Here is a 23434-nt window from a genome sequence, read left to right as displayed (position 1 = left end):
AGAGAATCAAATAATTTGTGGATATATTTTTAAATTGCCACAGTAAAGTTCACATCCTCTACACTTGACATTTTACAAAGTGCTGGGCACCATTCCTCTATAGTAAATAACACTATTGTATAGATTCAACTAAATTAAAATAAAACTAAGGTGTTATAAATCAGAAAACAGCTGCCTAGAATGCTCAGTACTAAAGTTCAGGGTATTTATCATTTATACATACGAGTATTTATACCTTTGTATTACTGAGTGTTATTGAGTCATAAATGAATGGATATTTGGGTTAAAAATTGTGTCGGGCCGGCCGAGTGGCGCGATGGTTGAGAACTCGCTTGGGATGCCAGAGGGCCCCGGTTCGGATCCCACATATGAGGGCCAGTGACACTGCCCTCCACAGCTAAGATGCTGAACAACAGCTCAACCTGGAGCTGGGCTGCTGTGAGTTGCTGGCGACGGCATAGGCTGCAGTCCCTGTGGCAGTGGGTTGCCGTGGGCTACCGTATGTAGCCAGCAGTCAGCGTGAGCGGCCAGCAGCCAGCGTGAGCGGCCAGCAGCCGCAGTGAGCGGCCGTCCAGAAGCCGGCGACTGATCTGCCTCGCCAGGGAAGAGCGCAATGATGGTGACAACTTGGGCCAGTGAAGCAGCGTCCTCCACAACTAGATTGAAGAACAAAACGACAGCAACTTGTCTGTTCCCCTTCCTCTAATTCCCCAGCACTGTTCCCATCCCCCCAATTACCCAATAAAAAAAAAAATCTTAAAAAAAAAAAAATTGTGTAATATCATGGTAAGTGATTATACATAAATGCTTTCTGCATGTTATAAAATACATAATGAATTCTAAAAGTTGCACATTGTTATGTATATGAATCAGATATTTTATATGTGAATTGGAGTCAGAGTTGAAGAATTTTAGAGCTTGAAGAAAGATTACAGATGGTCTGTCTACTCCACCTCCCTAAATAGATGAGAAAACTGAGAGTCCATTAAAAAAAAAAAAGATTTTTCTAGAGCTCTCAGGCAGCAGCAGAAAGCCACTGTTGCTGGGATGGCCATTTCACAATACTCTTGGAGAGGGGATTTAATGCTCTTTGAGGTCCTCTTCTAGTCCTGAAAATCTATGATGCCTGAAAACAATCTCTGGGAAAGGCAGAATAGGTGTAACATTCTGCCTCTTTTAACATTGTTTGCAAGTAAGTTACAGACTAGTTCATTGGATCTTTCAAGGTCACTTAAGCAACTTGTTTGTAGAAATTGGGAATAAAGCCAGTTATAGATTCCCTCATTTAGACTTTTCCACTCTGTTTATTACCTCTGAAATTTTACCTCCGAAATTTTATTACCTCTGAAATTATTTACCTCTGAAATTTTATTGCTGTTTATCACAACTAAATTGGTTTTATTATATAAGCAAGGGAGATTGAGTAATAACTTTTACCTTGTCTTTGTTGGAGATTAAAATGCTCATATCTGTGAACACATTATGCATTATGTACTTATGTAATTTGATCTTATATAGGGAGAGAATAAAGGTAGAAATAGATCTGTGGTTCCTTGACTCTTAGTTTAGGTACATTAGCCATCAAACCTCTATTGACTGTACTGAAATCTTATAGCTTATATCAGCAATTACATTTGTATGACTTACTAGGCACACAAAGCAAATGATAAGATAGTTTTATTTGCTTTGTCTATTTTTACTGAGGGCTATTATATTGGAGAACAAATTGTGAATATGTACTTAAATATGCAAGATAGTGTGAATAGTATGATATATCACTGCTTATAATAGAAAATTCTCTTGCATTTCTTTCGATGTAAGTTTTAAAAATTGTTGTGATTTTTCATTCTTAAAGCTTTTAAAAATAGAAAATCAAAATGTTTGAAGGAAAAATATTTTAATACATTATGAGGCTTCAGATTAATATCTAACACAGTAGTAAAATCCTTGGCTTGAACAAAACTATATTTTCCAAAGAGATAGTTAGAAATGATAGGCCTATTTTATCATGTTATCTCTGTATATTCATTTAACAACTATTTATTGGATGTCTCACTTGCCATAGTTCTTATAGTATGTATATTTCTGGTTGATGAATATACATTTCTTCCTAGATTGCCCGTAGACATTTAAAAGTATCTTCCTAGCCTGCTGAATTATCTTGATCTCTCAGTTCTACTTCTTTCATACTCCTCATTTATCTCAATGGTACTTAGTCATTGGAAACCCTAAAATCATTTTCACATCTTTTGTCTTACTCCTCAAAGCTTTTTAAAGATTCTATTTCCTCTTCTTTGTAAGCATAATCTCCCCAATTCAGTCCCTCACCCTCGAGTGCCTGGGGCTTTATAGCAAAAGTCTATCCAAGGCATCCCTGATGATCTCACCATCCACTTCCACTGTCACTGAACCTCTGTCCCAAGAGTTACTTACTAACAAATCAAATAATATTATTCCTCTTAACACCTCTTATGGATTCCTATTTCCTCAAGGAGGGAGGGCAAATTCTGAATTTCCCAAATGGATCTCAATTTACCTTTCTGAAAACTCTGGTTTTAAACATTTGTCTAAACATCAACCCAATGTTGCTCCTCGGTCTTCAAAGCTGATTTCCTTTCCCCTGCCCCTTCACCCCGCCTCTCATCCCTTTCCTCTCCCCTCCTCTGTGGCCTCCTCTTTTCTCCGCAGAGTTAATTGCCTTCTTTTCTGTCTGCATTGACACTGTGTCTATCTTTATTACAGCTCATATTGCACAGCATTGTTTGTTTGCTTTCTTCATTACTGAATCTAGAGTGCAGGGGCCAAGTCTCATTCAAACTAGCAAAGGGTTGGAACTCAAGATTTTTTCTAGATGGGAAAACTTCCATTTATAAACCATAATTGCAAAAATGAATTTTCTTCATTTTCAAGAAAAACTTTCATATGTGCTAGTGAGACATATGAAATGCTTTGTAACAATCACTGTAATTCTAGAATTCAGAATTAGCCAATGTATTGTGGTGAAATAGAGTAAGATTGTAGCATAGAAGACTTAGTAATAGGCTGTAATAGATTGGTTTTGAACTTCCTTTTTTATGTATATTATGTGCTATATATAAATCTTTTTGTAAGTATTGATAATATAATCAGATTTATTTTTTCTGAAAACAAAAGTAGTTTCAGCAAATATATGTGATTTTTTTTCCCAGTTGAAATCTAAAATGTTGGAATTAAACCGAGAAAAAATTTTCAGTTAAGTCTCTAATACTTCATTTAAAGGTGCATATATTTGATGTGAGGAACACGATAAAACAATGGTGTATTCAGATTACATTTACAATCAATAGTAAACCTGACCCCTAACTAAAAAATCCTGTCAGCTCAGTTCATGAATTTCTTCACAGAAGAGCCTCACACTTAGGAAACAGCGGCTTTGCTGGTTTTGTGTAATTGACAACCCATATTGTAGTAAAACTCAACTTAAATAGTTTTATTTTTTTTTACACTGCAAAAGTAATATAGAAAGTACTGAAGAAAAGAATAAAGGAAAAAATGTCCATAGAAGCACTATCCAGAGACAAATCTGGGTTTCAATCTTTTCTTTTTCCTAACACCTCATAGCTGATTTTTTAAAACATAAATGTAATCATACTGCATGGATAGTTTCATAATTTGTTTTTCCTATTAACACTATAAGAAAACACTGGCCATAATGTTATATACATTTACAATTGTTACCTAAAATGCTACACAGTAGATATACTTTAAAGACATTTAGTTTCCATATTTTTGTTTTTGCATCTTATAATATTGTGATGCAGAGTTTATGAAGAAAGCTTTTGCTGTTTCAGATTATTTCATTCAGAAAGAATTCCAGATATGGGATGACGGGTTCTAAGAGTATGAACATTTTTATAGGTTGAATCACAGTGTCAAATTGCTTTTTAAACAGGTTGTTTCTGTTTACACTCCCACTCAAAATGTCTGCAAGTACCCTTTTTATCTCATCATCCTTGAATATTATTTTTTACTTAAATATTTACTAACATGATAGCCAACTAAAAAGTTACAATCTCTGTTCTATTTGCTGTTGCACAGTATGGAATAATCAAGGCTTTGGAGTCAAATATAACTGGGTTTGGTCATAGCGCTGCCACTTACAGTGAGCAAATTACTTAAGTCCTTTGAGGTTTTCTTCATTCATTTTTTTTAAAGGTCAATAATATTTACCCTAAGCACAGGGTTGTTGTAATTATTAAAAGAGATACTCATAGAAAAGCATTTCACAATAGTGCCTGGCACATGACAAACAACAGTGAAACCTTCATTTTTCCCTTGCAAAAGTATGTTATATACTTTTAATTAGTGTACTAGCTAGGAATTTACATTATACTTTGACTATCTTTATACAACTTAATGTGGAAGGCTGAACAATTACCTGGATAATTCTTTCACCCCAGGGAGGTCAGAGAGTACCTTTTAGTTAAAAAAAAACCACACACACACACACACACAAAAAACACACACCTGGTTTCCATCCTTGAGGAATTTGCAATCTAAAGGCCTTTGAGTTTAACTTGTGGGGCTTTTCATTGCTCAGAGGTCTCAAAAGGCAATGGTGGAAACTCACTGAAGAGTAAGTTTAGTGAAAGTGATCTGGGGAGAGTTCCTGGAAAAGCTACTGTCTCAGGGAGGGCAAATGCCAAGGAAGGAAAGATATGAATTATTGTTCCTTAAACGTTAAGTACACTCCTGAGGTTTTATTTGAACTAAAGTTTGTTTATAAAAGGTAAACTATATTAAGCATTGCAAACAGGGCAAACCAGGCTAATGTGATCTTGTGCACTTGGTATACTCATACCAAGTTTTGCTCGTTAAATCCCAGCAGAAAATAACGAGGAGAGGGAGCATGACATAGATGACACAATACTGGCCAGAAGTCTATCTAGTCCCAGCTACTAACTAAAGTGAGTAGGCTAGTGTTAGACTATGACCAAATGTCTAACTTTCTCTAAATTTAGGATATTTAGGTTTGGTTGCTCTTTGGGGCCCCACTTCCAACTTTTTCTTTTTAAACGACTCCTTCTAACTGGCAAAGAATGTGGGTGGTAATAAAAAATTATCAAATATCCTTGCCTGAATAAAAATCTGCACCCTCGATTGGGGCCATATCCATCGAGATTTTGGTGAAGTCTAAAAAAAAAAAAAAAATTGCCCCTGAAAAAGCACATTTTTCTAGTTGGGCAAAACCTGCCAAAATAATTTAAACGTTCTTCGTTGCAAATATAAATTCCTTTAAGATAAGCCCCCTTCGCTCTCTCTCTCCTGATGCAAAATTTTCAAGCTGAACAGCCAAGTACCACGGTCGCTTTGGTTCTGGATTCCCTCTGGGAAGAATTCCTCCTTGGGGGCGATGTGTTTTCTGGCACCAGCGGGAGTTTCAAGTTTCCACTCGCGGGGGAGGCGGCGGGCGCGCTCCGGACTTTGGGCTGGGCGGCTCCGCTTCCCCGGGGCCGCTTCACTCAAGCCCAGCTCTCCCTGGAGGCAGTCCCCCTTCCTCCGCGCTCGCCCCATTTCCCTCGGGGCTCCGGCGACCGCAGCCCGTTTCTCGCGCTGCAGCGTCCCGCACCGCGACCCCCGGCGACGCACCACGCGGCAGGCGGCTGGGAGCCCGAGGGGCGGGGCGCGGCGCGAGCGGCTGTCGCGGCGGCGGCGTTGGCTCTCCGGCCGCGGCGCGAGGCCGGCCGGCCGGCAGGGGGAGGCGGGGGGCGCGGGGCAGCCCCGCCTTTCCCCCGAGGAGCCGCCGGGCGGCCATATTGCGGAGCTGTCTGCGGTGGCGGCGGCGGCGCCTCTCCTCTAGCGGCCCCGCGCTCCCACCATCGCCTCTCGCTCGCAGCCGCAGTCGCGACGCCCGGCGCCGCCGCACAGCGCCCCAGCCACACTCGGGGCGGGAGGACCCGCTCGCCGTTGGGGTAAGCCGCCGGCGCCCTCCCTTCCCCCACTGTCTACCCCGGCTCTGCCGGAGACGCTGAGGTGGCCGCGAGAAGTTGCGGGGCCCCGCGCTGCCCGGCGGCCGCGCTGCTGGGGCCTCCACGCGCCTCTGTTCGCGCCCCGCAGGCCGCGGCGCCACCACCCTAACGGTTCTCCCAGCCCGGCCGCTCCCCCGGGCCGGCGGGAGCCGCGAGGCCCACCCCAAGTGGTGACCCGGTTGAGGCCCGAACATGCCGCCGAGCGATTCTCCTCCTGGCGGGCGCGGGGTCCGCCTTCGGTGTCGGCCCGGGACCCCCCCCACACCCCAACTCCCCGCCCCGGGTGACTGTCGGGTTCCCGCCGCCTGGGCGCGGCCCCGAGCTCGGCCTGGCGCGTAGCTTCAGGGTAGTTTGAAAATACAGACATTAAGCGTAGATAGAATTATAATTTGCATTGTAAGAGAAGAAATTTATTAGAACTTCCCCGGCCTCCAGTTTGAAAGTAAGGGTGTTGAATTACTAGAGAGCGAGCGTTCCGCCCTAGTGGCAAAGGGGATGTTGCATTACGGGGTTTGGGGCGCGGAGCCACCCCGCTCTACCTGCTGCTGCTTTCTGCTGCAGCCGCTGCCGCAGGCGGCCTCGGAGCCTTGTAACTTTCTCGGGCCCTTAAGGCAGTCCGATTTAGTATCTTAGACCCCACTAGAAAAGTTGGGTACATTCCAGTCCCCCTTTCCTTTAAAGGGCCCTAAACTTAATTTCCGGGCTAACTGAAGGGAGGTTGGGGGGTGGGCGGGAAGGCACCACATTAACTTAGTTTAAAAGGAGCACATCACCTATACAGATAGGTTATGGTTCTTTAACCATTCCCAATATTTGGTAATCTTTTTATCTTCAGGAGCTTGGAAATATAAAGTTAACAAATGTAAAGCCAAAGATGTATTTAAGATACAGTTGATATTTTGTGGAAGACGTTTTAATACGTCTTCTGGTACTAAGACTGGTATGAATGTAAGGGTAAACGCCTAAGATAATAAGGATTTATTTGATAAACGAGTACTTGGACTAGACATTACAAGCTATTGTTTACAGAGCATACTTTTTTTTTTAACACTAAATACTCTTTTATATTTCTGACGGAGTTCTGAATGAACAATTGCCCTGTTCATTTTGCTGGATAAATAATGGCTTAATCCATTTGCCAAAACAGCATTAGTAGATTTGAGAAGAGAGAGTAATATTATTAAGACTTGTATTTACAAAAATTTTTTCAGAACCCCGTTGCTTTCATCAGTGTGCTTTATGTTCCAGAGAGACTAATAATTTACTTCAAATATGACAATGTAGAACACTCCTTTTGAAGTTAATAGTATGCTGTAAAAAGGATTGCACTGACTTTGTTTCTTGGTTTAATCACAGAGGATGGAATTTAGTGAACAGTTAATATATTACTAGTAAGTAATAAATAGATATACGTTGGAATTCTTTACAATTTTATTTAACTTAGACAATTGATTATGACATTTAGAAATTATTAAATTCTTGCCCTTGTGGACTATACATTGTTTTGTCTACTTTATTCCCACACATGAAAGCTAGGATGGGCTCAGAAATATTTGTAGAATAAATGTGATTAATTTAGGTGTGAGGAAAGTATGTTGCATCTGTCCTTTGTTTTGGACCTTGTTATTACTTAATAGGAAATTAAATTCATCATTTTCCTTGTAAGAAATGACAGACTGCTGTTCTTTCTCTCTTGGTAACTCTTAGTAGTCTCAGGGAGGGGGATCAAGGATTGTTTATTGCTTCATCATTCCCAGAGCAGAATTGGATTTTATTATTCATTTTTATCTTTTGCAGGCTGTTGAATGTCTATATGTTTTATCTTAATTTTAGTCTCAATCTTTGAATCTATGCATAGTCTAACCTGAAATGTTGGTTAATGGTGAGAGTCTAGTTTTTTCATCCATTTTAACTTACTGCATTTTAACTTATGCCATTAAAATGGTAATTTTAAACCAATATTTCCCAAAGACCAAAGCCTAAAAAAATGTATTAAGATTTTAAAGCCTGAGCTATGCTGGTGGAGCATACCTGATTGGGTATAGCTAATAGAATTTTATGCTACTGCTATGATTCTGGAAAGTCAAGGAAGTCACCCTTTGTTGGATGTTTTGGACCTCCTGCAGACCAGGAGCTAGTGGGCACTTCTTACCTACCCTGATACTTGGGGTACTGGATCAGTGGAACTGGATTGAGTTGCTGTAGACTCCATCCTTACAAGGTTATTTTAAACTTCAGGGTGTTACTGAGGGCTAAAGGTTGTTGGGGAACGTCCCTGGCTTCTACAGCCAGTATAGGCTCACCGCTTACAGTGGTACAAGTGGCTGGTTTGACCCCGGAAAGTTCCTCAAATCTAGCCTCCTTCAGAGAAATTCTGCCTTTCCTATTCATTTTAGTTATTGGTATATTTTTCAATATTAATTTATATTGAACATATATTTTAAACCATATTTAAAGACTAAAAAATAATACATTTTAGGAGAAAGTTTAAAAATCCAGGAAGATGTAAAGAGAAAGGTAAAAGTCCTCCTCACTGCCTGGAACCCCTCAACTTCTTTTCCCCAGTCCTGTTTTTCATAGGTAATTACGATTAGCAATTCCTTGTATATAGAAAATGCCAATACTTATGGAAGGATGAGCATATACCTTTTTATTTCTTATTTGTGATTTTAAAGCGTTAAGGTTATTTTGTAGCAGACATTGAAAGGGTGGTTATTGTGTTAATTACATTACTTAATGTTTCTCAGATTTTTCATCATTTGAATGAAATAACACAATGGAATTTCCTATAATAATTCTAAAGTGTGTTTATGTACATGTGCATATTTTCTTCGCTAATGATTGAAGGCGAGGTTCCACTTTGTTTTCTTCCTAGAACATGGTATATAAATGACAGTGAAAAATGGTGTCCTTTGATAAAGGGTTTATGATTTGGGGTAGTGAAATGTCCATATAGTATGCGTATCTTTGTAATGGGGAACTCTAATGTTTGGAAAGGAAATGTGGTCCATATTATTTACTTCTTTATTCATTCCATTTTGAGCTCTAGTTTTAGCTTACTGAAAGAGAGGGGTTCATTCAGGTTAGATATAGATATACGGGTTTCTTTTTTCTTTGAATAGTCAGTCCTTGCAAATTCACTAATTAAAAAGTTTTATTTAATCGGTAGATATAAATTTGCATATGAATAAGTTTTGTATTTTCTATTGTAATATCCTGTACATTTTAATAGTAGAATTCTAAATTACATCTTATAAAGGTTAGTTATATATAAATAAGGCAACAACTAAAAATCACTTTTTAATCAAGTGATTTAACCCCTATCAATAGAATGCTCAAGAAATGCTTGTTACTTTTCTACATAATTTATGTACATTTAAAATAAACTATTTACTAAATTCTAGTAAAGTTGATTTGTTTGAGAAGGAGACTCTCTTTACTGTTAATCATTTAGAGAAGAGGTCCAAAAACTGATCTGCAAGGCCAAATCCCGCCTGCTTGCCAGTTTTTGTAAATAAAGTTTTATTGGCATGCAGAAATGCCCATTTGTTTACATATTGGCTTGCTTTTAACACATTGAGGATGGGACATTTAAATGTATAGATGCAAATCTGTGGCACCGGTCCACAGTGTGTTAAAAGAGCAATAATGGCAGAGCCTGTATTTTTTGCAAAACTTAGGGTATATGCTATCTGGCCCTTTACAGGAAAAGTTTACCAACCCTTGATTTAGAGAAAAAAAATATCCTGTGAAAGAATGTTTTAGATACAGTATCAAAGAAGGAGGTACTGCATTGTTGTTGTTGTTTTCCTCCACAATTATAAAATTTATAAAGTTATGAGTTTCAGTATCAGTAATTGATAGATTTTTTTTTTTTTGAGTTGTAGGTAGTCTCTGTGGGCTTTCAGGACGTTAAATGTTTTTTTTACTTGTGAAAAGTTTAAATTAATAATACTGGCTGCAGGTGAAATTGTGAAGTGAGCAATCTTCAGTTTCAACCCCTTACATCATTTAAGATGCTTTGGCTGCAATAACAGAAAATTCTCAAACTGGCTTCAATAATGAGGAAATTTATTATCTTACATAACAGAGTTCGGAGGCTCAAGAAGAACTCAATGATGACATCAAGGACTCATTCTCTTTCTAATTCTCTGCCCTGTGGTCTTCCCATTAGCTTCATAGTAAGACTGCTTTCCCTGTGGTCTCAGTTTGGCTGCAGCAGGACTAGCATCCCATCCAGACTCAATAATATCCAAAGGAATGAGAAGGACTGTTCTTTTCCAGAAGCCCCCCTGCAGATATCTTAGTCTTATTGGCCAAGATTGGGGCACATTCCCTACCTAGCCAGTCACTGGCAAGGGTAAGGAATTACCCTTTCTTCTAATTCTGTTACCATTAGATTATTTTCCTTATTCATATGCCAGATGACTTGGGTTCTTACCCCACCCAAAATCAGATTCGAGATTGATCTGTTATGCATAGTATAGCATGAAAATGTGAGTTCATATTTTAATGGGTGCAGAATTTATTTAAATTATGGAATGAAAAGTGTTGATTTCCTGCTTAAAATACTTTAAGGCAGGGATTGACAAACTACGACCCATGAGCCAAATCCAGCCTACTGGTTGTTTTTGTAAATAAAGTTTTATTTGAACACATATTAGCTCATTTGTTTACATATTATCTATGACACCTTTTCATGCTACAACAGCAGAGTAGTTGCAACAGAGACCATAAGGCCCACAAAATCTGAAGTTTACTTATCTGGTCCTTTACAGGAAGCTTCCCAACCCCTGTTTTAAGGTATCTTTCATACATTCAGACATTTATAATTATATGCCAGATTATTTCTGCATTTGATGTGTAAGTTACTGAGAAGGTCACACTTAATGGGAATATAGTTGTACCACATTGTACATCATAAAGTGTGTTAAGTGCTCTTGTGTATATAAACTGGAGTTAATATTCGGTGCAACAGCATTGAACCTGTCTTTGTTTTTTCATTTTAAACATTATGTGAATTCTTTATTTTCATAAATGTAAAATGAAGAAATTAGTCTGGATTTAGCTTTCTTACCTTTTAGCATTTAAAATTAATCACTGCAAATGGTGGTGTATTTGTTTTTCTGCCCACCTTGGGAACAATACAGATATGGTGTTTCTTTTAAATTTATAAAACTCTTTTACAATAGAGTGTAAATTCAGTGTAAAACCTTTTTTTAATGTTGCACTTGTGCTTTATATTTAAGTTCTAGCGATTGCTTTGTATTTTCAGTAACGTGTATTTTGCTCAAAAATGTTGAATATTTCATTTCCTTGAAAATATCCTTGAACAAAAATCATTTCCTACGTAAGCAAGTACTTCATATCTCATTTAGATCTGCATGTCACTCTTATAGGAAATTGATTATACCAGTATTAATGTACATCTTTAGAGGTAGTATTTTGACTTGAAAACAACAGAGGAAAGAGCTTTAACTTCTTGAAAAGCTCTAGTAGTTGTTTGGAATGAGCTTATCTAGAATGATGTCCGAAAAAGGCCGAGACAGCCAAAAGAGCTCAGGACTAGGATATAGAAGGACCTGTGGCTTCCTTAACTAGCCTTATTACTTGGGGCAAGTTACTTATCTGATTTGTAATTTCTTTATTAGAAGATTGAGGGATTGTGATACCAGTCTTGGGCAGGGGGAGGAAGGGCAGTTATGAAGACTAGATAATGTAGGTGAAGTGGCTGGAGTGAGCATTCTACAAATACTCCATTCGCTACCCTTGCCCTTGCTTTTTGGCCTTAGGTTTTTATTGGCAAAATGGAACTAAAAATTCTTGTCTTCTTTGTTTCACTTGGGGAATCACAATTATACAGGTAAAAGTTCATTATTGCTACTCAGTATTAACACTGAGCTAAAAATGTAATAAACATATTTCTGTGTATATTAGAGGTTTTAAGCCTAAGGTGGGTCTGTGAAGTTGGATAGGGGAAAAAGTACATCCTTAACACATTTTCTTCCGTTGTGAATGTGGGCAGCAGTGGCAATTAGCAGTAGCAGAAGCTATGTCCAATAGAAATTGCAGATATTTTCATAATTCATTACTGTTGCAGAAACCTTAAAAAGACATTTATATTCATCATTACTTAGAAGTTTAATTATTAGATCTAGTAGTAGATATTGTTATTTAAAGATTAATAAAGAAGCACATATATTACTGCCATAAATTTGTGCTTTTTATATTTTGATGATTGTAGTCCAATATAATTGGGCTTTTAAATAATTTTATGTATTTTATTTTGTGCATTTTAAAAATACTTTTCGGGCCGGCCGAGTGGCGCGATGGTTAAGAACTCGCTTGGGATGCCAGAGGGCCCCGGTTCGGATCCCACATATGAGGGCCAGTGACACTGCCCTCCACAGCTAAGATGCTGAACAACAGCTCAACCTGGAGCTGGGCTGCCATGAGTCGCCGGCGACGGCGTAGGCTGCACTCCCTGTGGCAGTGGGTTGCCATGGGCTACCGTATGTAGCCAGCAGCCAGCGTGAGCAGCCAGCAGCCGCAGTGAGCGGTCGTCCAGAAGCCGGCGACTGATCTGCCTCGCCAGAGAAGAGCGCAATGATGGTGCCAACTTGGGCCAGTGAAGCAACATCCTCCACAACTAGATTGAAGAGCAAAACGACAGCAACTTGTCTGTTCCCCTTCTCCCAATTCCTCAGCACTGTTCCCATCCCCCCAATTCCCCAATAAAAATCTTTAAAAAAAAAAAAAAAAAAGACTTTTCTAGGAAGGGGTTCATAGGCTTTACCAGAGAGGCCCATGCAGGGGGAAATAAAGATTAAGAACTTCACTGTTATTGTGTGGATTTGACTGCCAGAGTTATCTCATTAATTCAGTTTATATTTCACTTTGTTATATAGCTTCCCAATCCACCAGTAAATTGGCAGAGGAATTCTTTTGTAATTTTTTAATCTCTGGAGAGACCACAGTTGTGTTCAAAGATTCATTCTATGTCTCAAAAGACAAAAAAATTTACAACCGGGCTTGAGGAAAATAATTCTTAAGAGTAAAATTAGGCAGCCTGGTATAAATTATTGAAGCTTCAGTGTAGGCCCAGTATGGACTAGACTTAACACCTGTTTACTACCTGACAGGTGGGAAGAGCCTGTTGTGCTGCTGACTTAATAGAGCTCAAGGTGTTAAGCATGAGGCTGTTTTTCCATTGTGTGAGGTAGAGAGGCTGCTGTTTTAGGGTCACCCTTAGAGTTAAAGGACAAAGAGAACATTTTATATGAAGGTTCTGTCTTTAATATGTGGTACTGTGTTTGCATACATATTCATACATGAAATTTTCTGAAAATGGGAGATGTGTATGCTGGCAGCATCTCTTAACATTAATTATTGGGTATTTTGCTGCCATGATTGCCGTTTGTTGCTTCTGGGGGGTGGTATGGAAAAGAGGTAGGGTAAGACCACTGAGAAACTTAGGAAGATTGGGGAGGAGGAAGTAAATTTTTTTTCTCAATAATTAAGTTTTATGAGGGCAGGGAAGAAGAGTCGATTTATTTTATATCTGTGATATACAGTGGTTTAGATGGTTACATATTACCATTTTTTAGAGAGGAAGGAAAGGATGACACTGAAAGAAAAGTCAATTTTCAAGATGAATCAGAGGTGGAACCTGAGGACATGTATTTAGGTATGGCTTTTCATATGACAGTCATCTGCTCTGCTGCTAACAGATACCAGTTTCAAGAAAAAAATACTAATACAATCATTGAAGGAGTAGAAATGTATGATTGAAGTTCAATACTATTATTGTGGTATAAATATTTTTCAATAATCAATTGCCTAAATACTTAAGTTTTAATGATTTATACACAGACTCATCCTAAAAAATTAAAGGCAGAAGCCTTATGTATATCATAATATATAAGCTAGTAAATTGATATATAAGGACTTTAGTGAAATATGTTTTTAAAATTTTCATCTGATTTTTAAAATTAGTAACTTAACAAAAATAAGATCCTGATTAGAAATAAAATATGCAAATATTTGTAAGAATATCTGTTTTTACCTAGTTATAATGGGTGGTACATATTCTGACTTTTCACTTATCCTCGTGTAAATGTTGGTATAGTTTGTCATAATATACCAAAAAAACCCCCAAACCCTGTAGTTCATCACGTGACATAGTTTCAACATTAGTTTAATTGTGGTTTTAGTCATTGGCTGTTATAACAAGTGCTGCTGAGACTATCTTGGTACAGATTACCTTTTTTGTAGTTGTTTATTTCTTTGAGCTATTCCAGAGACAGAATTTCTTATTCAGAAAAGCTTTGTAGCTTTTGTTATATATTGACAACTTACTTTCTAGAAATGTGAAGCCAATTTATGGTACTACCAGCAATATTTATCTACTTGCTTACCAACACATACTCATCAGTATTGGCATGTATAATTAATAATTATTTGGCTAGTTTAATGAATATATAATAATCAGTAATACGTTAAAGCCATTTTATTTTTAGTTTTAATCTGTAACACAGTTGTGTGTGGTTTTTTTAACATAGGATTTGTTGGTAAAGAGTTTCTTTTTTTTTTTTTTTGACAGCAATAAAACAAACTAAGTTTATCAAAATAGTAAGCAGCTAGTCTACAGGTAAAATTTGCAAGGCAAATTAAAATAAATATACAATGAAGAATTGCTGTGAAATAACAATCATGTCCTTTGTCCCGTGTTTTTTAATGACTATTAGACACAGCGTGAGACAGTTTTAAGCCTGAAAACCATCCACAGTTTTAATTAAATTAATATATTTTATTAAAATTATTTTAGGTATTAATTTGATTTTTAAGCACTTCTTAGGGGGCCAGATGGACCCATGTCCTTTTGGAGAGTCCACTTCATGGTTGATGTAGAGGTCTGACCACCGCATTGTATTTCTGAAACTGATGTTGAATAATACTGTTTGTCAACGATAATTATATATACATATATAACCTCGGGACATGGAGTAGAGTGCGGGAACGGATTCAATGGAATTGTAATAGATAAGCATGATATCGGGGCTGGTAAAGAGTTTCTTATTTAACCATTTACTGAGTGAGATCTGAGTGATATCTTCATTTATTTTTTATTTAATTATTTAATTATTATTTTATTTTTTACTTTCCATGATCACTTTTTGTTGTGGCTGTTGCATATTTTTCTGTTCTGTTACTTTAATTTTGGTCCTTATTTTATTCTACCTATGTAGGGATTTTAAATAAAATATGTTTGTTTTCATCATAACCTCTGTGTGTTCCTTAGTCATATTTTTCCTGCAAAACAAGAACTTTTTTTTTTAAGTCTCTCTTTTTGAAAAACTGAATAACCTGCTTAGATTTTATTAAATGGTATGGTGAAGTTATTGTTCCAACTTCAGTTTATTTACTTAGAATAATTCTGTTCTTTCATTTTTAAGGAGTTTGTTTTCCTTATTACAGAAGTTATACATTTTTATTTTAGAAATTTATAGATTAATTCTAATTCCTTAGAGACTCAGTGTTTTGGAATATAATCATTCTGGTCTCTTCTCTTTCATACTTTTTTAAAAGAAATGTGATGATACTGTATATATGGTTTTATAACCTGCCTTCTTAGTAGTTTGTGACTATTTTGCTATGTCACTTATTATTTTTCTGTAACATTTTGATTGTGGTCTAGCAGAGCCTATAGATATATCATGATTCACTTAACTAACCTCTCAGTATTTCAGTATTACCTATACTTTTTTTTTTTATTACTTTCAGGTGTACAAAACATAATGATTAGACATTTACGCACATCACAAAGTTACAACCCCAACAAGTCTACCCATCTGACACTGGACATCGCTGTTATAATACCATTGACTATATTCCCTGTGCTGTACTTTACTCTCCATGAGTATGTATCTTTTTAAAAATTATAGTTGACATTCAATATTATTTTATTATTGGGTTGTCAGAAAAGTCATGACGTATTTTTTCTATGTTTTTCGTTGCAAAAATGCATCATGACTTTTTCGACAACCCATTAGTTTCAGATGTACAGAGTAGTGGTTAGGCATTTATATAATTTATCCCCCCAATAAGTCTACTACCCATCTGGCACTATACATAGTTTTTACAATATTATTGAGTATATTTCCCATACTGTATTTCACATCGCCGTAACTATTTTGTAACTACCAATTTGTACTTCCTATTCCCTTCATCTTTCTCACCCTTCCCCGCAATCCCCTTCCCATCTAGCAGCCATCAGTTTTTTCTCTGTGTCCATGAGTCTATTTCTTTTTGGTTTGTTTATTTTGTTTTTTAGATTCCAGTTATAAGTGAGATCGTATGGTATTTGTCTTTCTCAGTCTGACTTATTTTACTTAGCATAATACCCTCTAGGTCCATCCATGTTGTTGCAAATGGTAAGATTTCATTTTTTTTTTATGGCTGAGTAATACTCCATTGTATATAAGAACTATAATTTCTTTATCCAGTCGTCTATTGGGCATTTCGATTGTTTCTATATCTTGGCTATTGTGAATAGTGCTGCGGTAAAAATAGGGGTGCGTACATATACTTTTGTAAGTAGCACTATATAATCTTTGTAATTATACCATTTACCCATTTGCTGTTTTCTTTGGGTAAATATCCACAAATGAAATAATTTCCCTTTTTTTTTAATATCAAAGAAGGAAGACGTTTGGTATATGGTAGAGCTCTGGACTGAGTGTCAAAAGACCATTTGACTATTTATTATGCATGTGGCTTAGGTCCTTTACTAGCATAAAAATCAGTTTTATGCAGTGGAACTTGTTTCTTCCACTGTGAAGTGTTCGTAATGTAACCTGTCTTGTTTGTCTCCTAAGTTTTTTGTTAGTAGAAAAATGAAGTGATGTATAAGAATATCCATCTATGAAGTATTCTGTAAATACAAGGTGTTATTGTTAAGTAATCACTTTATGTTCAATTGGTAAATAGGAGGTAGAGTCTTATTATTCTTTTCAGACGATTTATAATTAACTGAAATAAAACAAGGTGAAGATTAACTTTATTTTTAAGAGAGAACACTGGTCTGAAAATACACATTTTTAGAAGCTTATTTTAGAAGGCAACCATATCTTTATTTGCAAAGGCTTTGGTTAGGTCCTCCATGTCCCACGGTTCATTTAGATCAGTTAGGTTTGTTGGAGATTTTAAAAACTTAATTAGCTTGTGTAAAAACCTGGTTTTGTGTGTACTGATCTATGATATATTCTTTTATGTCAGCAGAGTTCTCTTATTGGACCTAAAACTTTGATAATGGAGTATTTTGCTTGAAAGCTCCTTTTCCGTAGAATATAACTTGAAATAACTCTAATCTTGAAAACTTGGATAAATTACTTCTGAAAAGAAAAGAAAAAAATCCTTATTTATTTAGTTCAAGTATTTTATTGATATATAACTTTGGAAATTCTGCAAATCCACGTACTTGATATTTATTTGTCTGCCTAACTGGCCCTGTATTGATAAATGCCTTTTTCTATAATATGAGAGCTTTAACTTTGTTTACAGCCTGGCATGTAATTAATTAATACTCACGTTCTTTCCTTCTTCCTTACTGATGAGAGATTGCACATTGTACAATACATGACTCTTGAGTCTCTGCAAACTTTTCTATACTGTGGCCATTGGGTCTGGTATGATAACGGAATGCTAAATCAGTAAATTTAAAAATTGGTCTAGGATATTAAAACTTCTTGTACTCTGGTAGGAGCAAACCTGAAATACCTTTGTGGGATACATACATACACAACTCAGGGCTTTTAGGACTCCCACATTGGGGAGTGGGTAAGGGACATGAGTCTTCTGTCCAAAATTATAAACTCTATGAAGAAATAGGCCATAAGGAGCTGAAAATAGAATAATAATATAGTGACATAAAATAAACATTAATAGGTATAAAATTAGTATTCAAAACAAATTATAAAATAGTATAGAATTGAAAAACATTTTTTAAAAAGCCAAAAAGGAATTACTGGAACTAAAAATGTATAGTCACTGAAATTTTAAACCCATGGACAGGCAAAACATTAAAAACAACTGGAGAGAATTAGCGATTGGGGGAATGTTGCACCAAGAAATTAAGAGATGGAAAATATGAAAAAGTAGTCATGGATTAGAGAATAAAATGTCCAGTATGTATATATTGTAATAACAATTGCAGAATGAATAGAGAGAATGGAAAAGAGACAATGGATAATAATTTTCCAGAATTTAAGAAAAGCATGAGTCTTCAGAACAAGGAAGCTTACCAAATCCTGAACAAGATAAATATGAGGTCTGACAACAAGTTCGTGCACTCATCCTAGAAAAAGTGCTACATACCTCATTGCTGAATGTCACTGTGGTCACCTTCAAAGTACTCCCCTTGGTAAGCTATGCACCGACGCCAGCGCCTAGCCCACCCTTAAAAGCAATTTTGGAACTCTTTTTCTGGAATGGCCATCAGAGCTGTCATCGTATTACACTTGATGTCCTGAATGTCATCAAAACGTCTTCCTTTCAATATTTCCTTTATCCTCAGGTAAAGAAAGAAGTCATTGGGGGCAAGATCAGGTGAGTAGGGAGGGTGTTCCAAAACAGTTATTTGTTTACTGGCTAAAAACTCGCTCACAGGCAGTGCTGTGTGAGCTGGTACATTGTCGTGATGCAAGAGCTTCAGGACCATTTTTGCGCACACCTTTCTTATGCCAAGATTTTCAGTTTTTTCCTGTTTCTCTATCAATGTTTACTTGGTTGGCCATGCTTCTCAAAGTCACCCGACCATTTTGACTCACAGGTTGACGAATTTTTGCAATGTTTTCATCATTCTGCTCATTACTGGCCGCCCTGATCTCTCTTCATCAGGGACATGTTTTTCTTCCCTCAGAAAATGTTTAATTCATTTGTACACTGCTGTTTCCTTCATGGCATTATCCCCATTCACTTGAACTAACATGTCCCTGAGTTCACTTTCACTCTTGCCAAGTTTAACAAGAAATTTAATGTTTATTCATTGCTCTAATTCAAACTCAAGACATTCTGGCGACGGCACACAAAAACATGCAACAACAATAATGAACTCCACTCAACAAGACACCACCACACATCGACACCAACACAACTGTGAGACACTGATATACCAAGGTTATGAAACCTTATTGAGCTGTTTGGACTGTCTGCCAATGTAAGCGCACGGTGGCAAGTTCGTGAACTTAATTGTCAGACCTCATAAAAGTAAATCTGAAGACTACCCCCCCACCAAAAAGCAAAACAAAACAAAAACCCTTTAAAGCAGAGAGGAAAGGCATATTACCTCAAAGGAATAAGTTAAATGGACAGCCAACTTCTCATCAGCAGTAACAAATCCCAGAAAAATATTATCTTCCAAATGCTAAGGGAATAACAATTTAGGATTCTATATGCAATTAAATTATTTCTCAATGAAAAAAGGAAGTATTCACTGGGAAGATATAACAATTGTAAATCTGTGCTCACCTGATAACATAGCCTGAAATAATATAAATTTTAAAATGGCAGTTTACAAGAAGAAATTAATATCCACAATCATACTTAGGAAAATTTAATACATATTTTTCTAAAATCGATTAAGTAGACTAAAATGAATAATAGAGACTATAAACAAAATATTAAATACTTGGTTTAGCTTGGTCTAACTTATCAAATGCAGAAAATACGTTATTTTTATTTATGTCTGGAACAGTCAAAACTGAACTGACCATGTACTAAACATAAAGGAATTCTTTGACTATACGATAGTAAATTTAGAAATAAATCATGAAAAGCACTGCCCCCAAGCCTCCAACCATTCCATTTGAAAACTTAAAATTTTTCTTGGTAGTGATTAGAAATCATAATTGGAAAATGAAACATTTAGAGCTAAACAACAATGAAAAAAACAACATATAAAAACCTTTGTGGGAAACCCTAAAGTGATACTTAGAAAATACTGTGGTTTCAAATAGAAGGCAAGATTTTTTTTTTTCCAAAAGTTCCCCAGGAAAGGATATTTATGTTTGTGTTGTTAGGAACTCTCTCATTGCAAGTCTCATGTTCTCTTTCTCTTGAGCATGAAAGTACAGTTCAAGATGCACGTTGACCTGAAGTGCCTTTAGTACATGTGAGTTTGGAAAGCTCACAGAGCTCATCTGATAAGAAGCAAAGAAATCTAGAACAGATCTGGTGTTAAAAAAAAAAATCACTTAAAAAGTAACACAGTGGCTGCACTGTAGATATTAAAATATATTCCAACAGTACAAGTAAGAAAAAAAGTCCTAATGTTTTATATAAATTGGTAGTTGAGGCTTGGGATAAAATTTTAGTAATAATAGACTGATTCAAAAAGTTCTTATGTAATCTTACTGTGATTCAAAAAATTTTGATATAGACACTCATTTCTCATATGTGTAAAGTTCTATGAAATGGGATAAGCAAACAATATTCTGAATATTTTATAGATCATGTGTTAATATTTAAATATATTAATAAATATAAGTACATATTTGATTAGTTTACGTATTCAAATGATAAAATTGTAAAATATTCGCAGGCAAAATAGTGGGATCACTTTGTATTTGGAGCTTCTTTACACTTGGACATACTTGGTTTATGACCTTAATGCACGTATTAGAAAAGAAAAAGATTAGAAATTACTTAATGTTAACTTTAAATTTTAGGGATTAGAAAATGAGCCACAGAGTAAAGCCAACTAGTGAGAAGAAAAGTGATGAGGAACAGGACAGAAATTAACAAAAGAGGAAAATATAAAAAACAGAATATCAAAACTGAAAGCTGGCTTTTAGACCAATAAATAAAGCAGAACTTCTGGCAAAATTCATCAAACAAAAGGGAGGACAAAAAATAACAGTGTTAGGAATGAGAGAGGCTTATAACTGCAGATGTAGTAGAGACATAAAAAAAAATCATGAGAGAATACTATGAATAACTGTGGAAATATGTCACCAAGAGTTGTAGAAAAGCAGATTTAGCTGTGGGGCAGGGATTTCTGTGTTTTGGCCATGTTACGTTTGAGGTAATCTTTAGATGTTGAGCAAACCAAGTTAGCCACACAAGCTCTGGAGATATGTACAGATTTGGGCGTTACTAGCTTATAAATGATATGAAAAGCACGTCAATTTGGAGGCTGGTTTAAGATCTGAGACCATGAGGATCTGAACTAAGATAATGGTAGTGGGACAAAAAGAGGATATAGAATTAGAAGATAGAACTGTACATTTAGGTTCATGAAAGTATGTGACTGTAGGAATGGAATGTCATTTCCTAGCTAAGAGTTAAGGAAATGATAAGAGTTAGGAGATGAGTTTAACACTTACAACTGAATTTCATAGCCTAGTGCAGGGGTTGGCAAACTTTTAAGACGGAAGAGCTGCCAGGGGTTAGCAAACTGCGGCTCCTTTGGGTACGTACACGTGGCTCTGAAGTAAAATTGAAAATGAAAATAAAACTATCATAGTTTCATTTATAAAATTTTTACAGGATATTCACATAATGGTGATTGTGTAAAAATATATTTATGGCCCTCAAATCATTTTTAAATTGTTGTGAGGGACAGGATTGGCTCTTCCGGGGGTCGGCAAACCTTTGAGATGGAACATACCCAAAGAGCCACATGTGGCTTGTGTGTTGCAGTTTGCCAACCCCTGGTAGTGTGTTAGATAAATATCTCAGGAGGAAGTTACCTCTGTAGAGAGGTTTATTGGCACATGATTAAATAAAATTTAGGGAAATAATCTTTGATGCTTTAATTTTGTTTCAGTTTTGAGAATTTTCAGTTTTATTAAATATATCATCTTAAAAAGCAATTGATAATATAATTTTAAAACAAAACTAGTATATTTATTTAGTTGAAACTAGAATAATGAATAAAGTTTCTTGACATAGATATTACCAATATAAGCTGATCTTCAAGTAGTAATTTATCTAATATACTTCTCACTATAGATTTTCAAACTGGAATGATAATTGTTTTTTTTTCTGGACAGTGAACAGTGATTAAAAATATTCAATCTTTTGGTAGATTTGTAGAGGGAAAACCAATTGTGTTAGATGTTTGTACAAACACTTACGCTAAGACAGCATGATGGTTTTCCTGGATTAGGATTCAGTTCTGTTGCCTTAGGTGGGAAGACACAATTGAACATTGGTTTTAAGGAAAATTCTGCATTTTATTTTAGTATAGGCCACTAGCTTGCTGGTGAGTAGCATGCAAATTGCTAGTGTGCACACTGTGGCTGTTTTATACACCTTAGGTCAGCGGTTCTCAACCTGTGGGTCGCAACCCCTTTGGGGGTCGAACGACCCTTTCACAGGGGTTGCCTAAGACCATCGGAAAACATATTTTCGACAGTCTTAGGAACCCAGACACCGCTCCTCTGTCTCCAGGTGGGTCCGCCCACATGCAGATACGCCCACATAGGAGTACCCGGCGTGATGACATCATCGTGCCAACCCCATCACATACCCCGTACAAATACAGGTGTATGTGACATGGTTGACACCATAATGTACTTATCCGGACCAGTCACACATATGTAGAGAGCAGCTACTGTGTAGAAAGCAGCTGCTGTGTTGAAAGCAGCAGTATTGGAGGTAAAACGACACTTCATGAATTATAATTACTGGGTAAATGTAAAATCATGTACTGTAAAATCATCAACTACTGCAAAAAAAATATCTGTACCATGGGAACTTAATCTGGATGCTGGTCGGTCTTTTTATATTCAGCTGTGGTTGATGTGAATACTGCCCCCTTGTGATAATAACAGGTATGTAAAAAAAAACAACACAAAATGGTAAATCATAGGAAACTTTAATGAACTGTATTGACTGAACTATGCCATGTATCATCTTTTGTATTATTAAAGCTATTGTTATATATTATTTTCATTAGCAAACCATCCCATGACAATGGATCGTGTAGAGAAGAATGCTAAGAAAAGAAAATATAGTGAGGATTTTTTACAGTATGGTTGTACCTCAATAATTACAGTGGGAATTGAGATACCGCAATGTGTTATTTGTTGTGAAGTTCTATCAGCCGAATCTATGAAGTGGAACAAACGAAAACGCCGTTTTATAGCAAGCATCCGAGCTTTGCCGGCAAGGATACCAACTATTTTAGAAACAAAGTTGATGGACTCAAGAAAGCCAGATTTGACACTGGTGGCAAATACCACAAACAAAACGTAGCAGCCGTTGAAGCTTCATATTTGGTGGCACTCAGAATCGCCAGAGCTATGAAACCTCACACCATTGCTGAGGATTTGCTGTTGCCAGCGGCCAAAGACTTGTTCGAGTTATGATCGGAGACGAATTTGTTACGAAATTGAGTGCAATTTCCTTATCTAACGACACTG

General features: G+C 36.7%; 1 protein-coding gene across 2 annotated transcripts in view; it reads left to right on the top strand.

Moving 5' to 3' along the window:
• Window positions 1–5699: 5699 nt before the first annotated feature.
• The window catches only part of RDX (radixin), a 100059-nt gene continuing 82324 nt past the window's right edge, over window positions 5700–23434 (top strand). The window contains exon 1 of one of the 2 annotated variants that reach the window (XM_019653649.1): window positions 5700–5951. The gene's annotated coding sequence lies outside the window, so the exon portion shown is untranslated. The remainder of the gene's footprint in view (window positions 5952–23434) is intronic. The other variant, XM_019653650.1, reaches the window with a different exon arrangement.

The sequence above is a fragment of the Hipposideros armiger genome, unplaced genomic scaffold, assembly GCF_001890085.2.
Source record: "Hipposideros armiger isolate ML-2016 unplaced genomic scaffold, ASM189008v1 scaffold_204, whole genome shotgun sequence".
Classification (NCBI taxonomy): Eukaryota; Metazoa; Chordata; class Mammalia; order Chiroptera; family Hipposideridae; genus Hipposideros; species Hipposideros armiger.
This window is presented reverse-complemented; position numbering and strand designations above follow the sequence as displayed.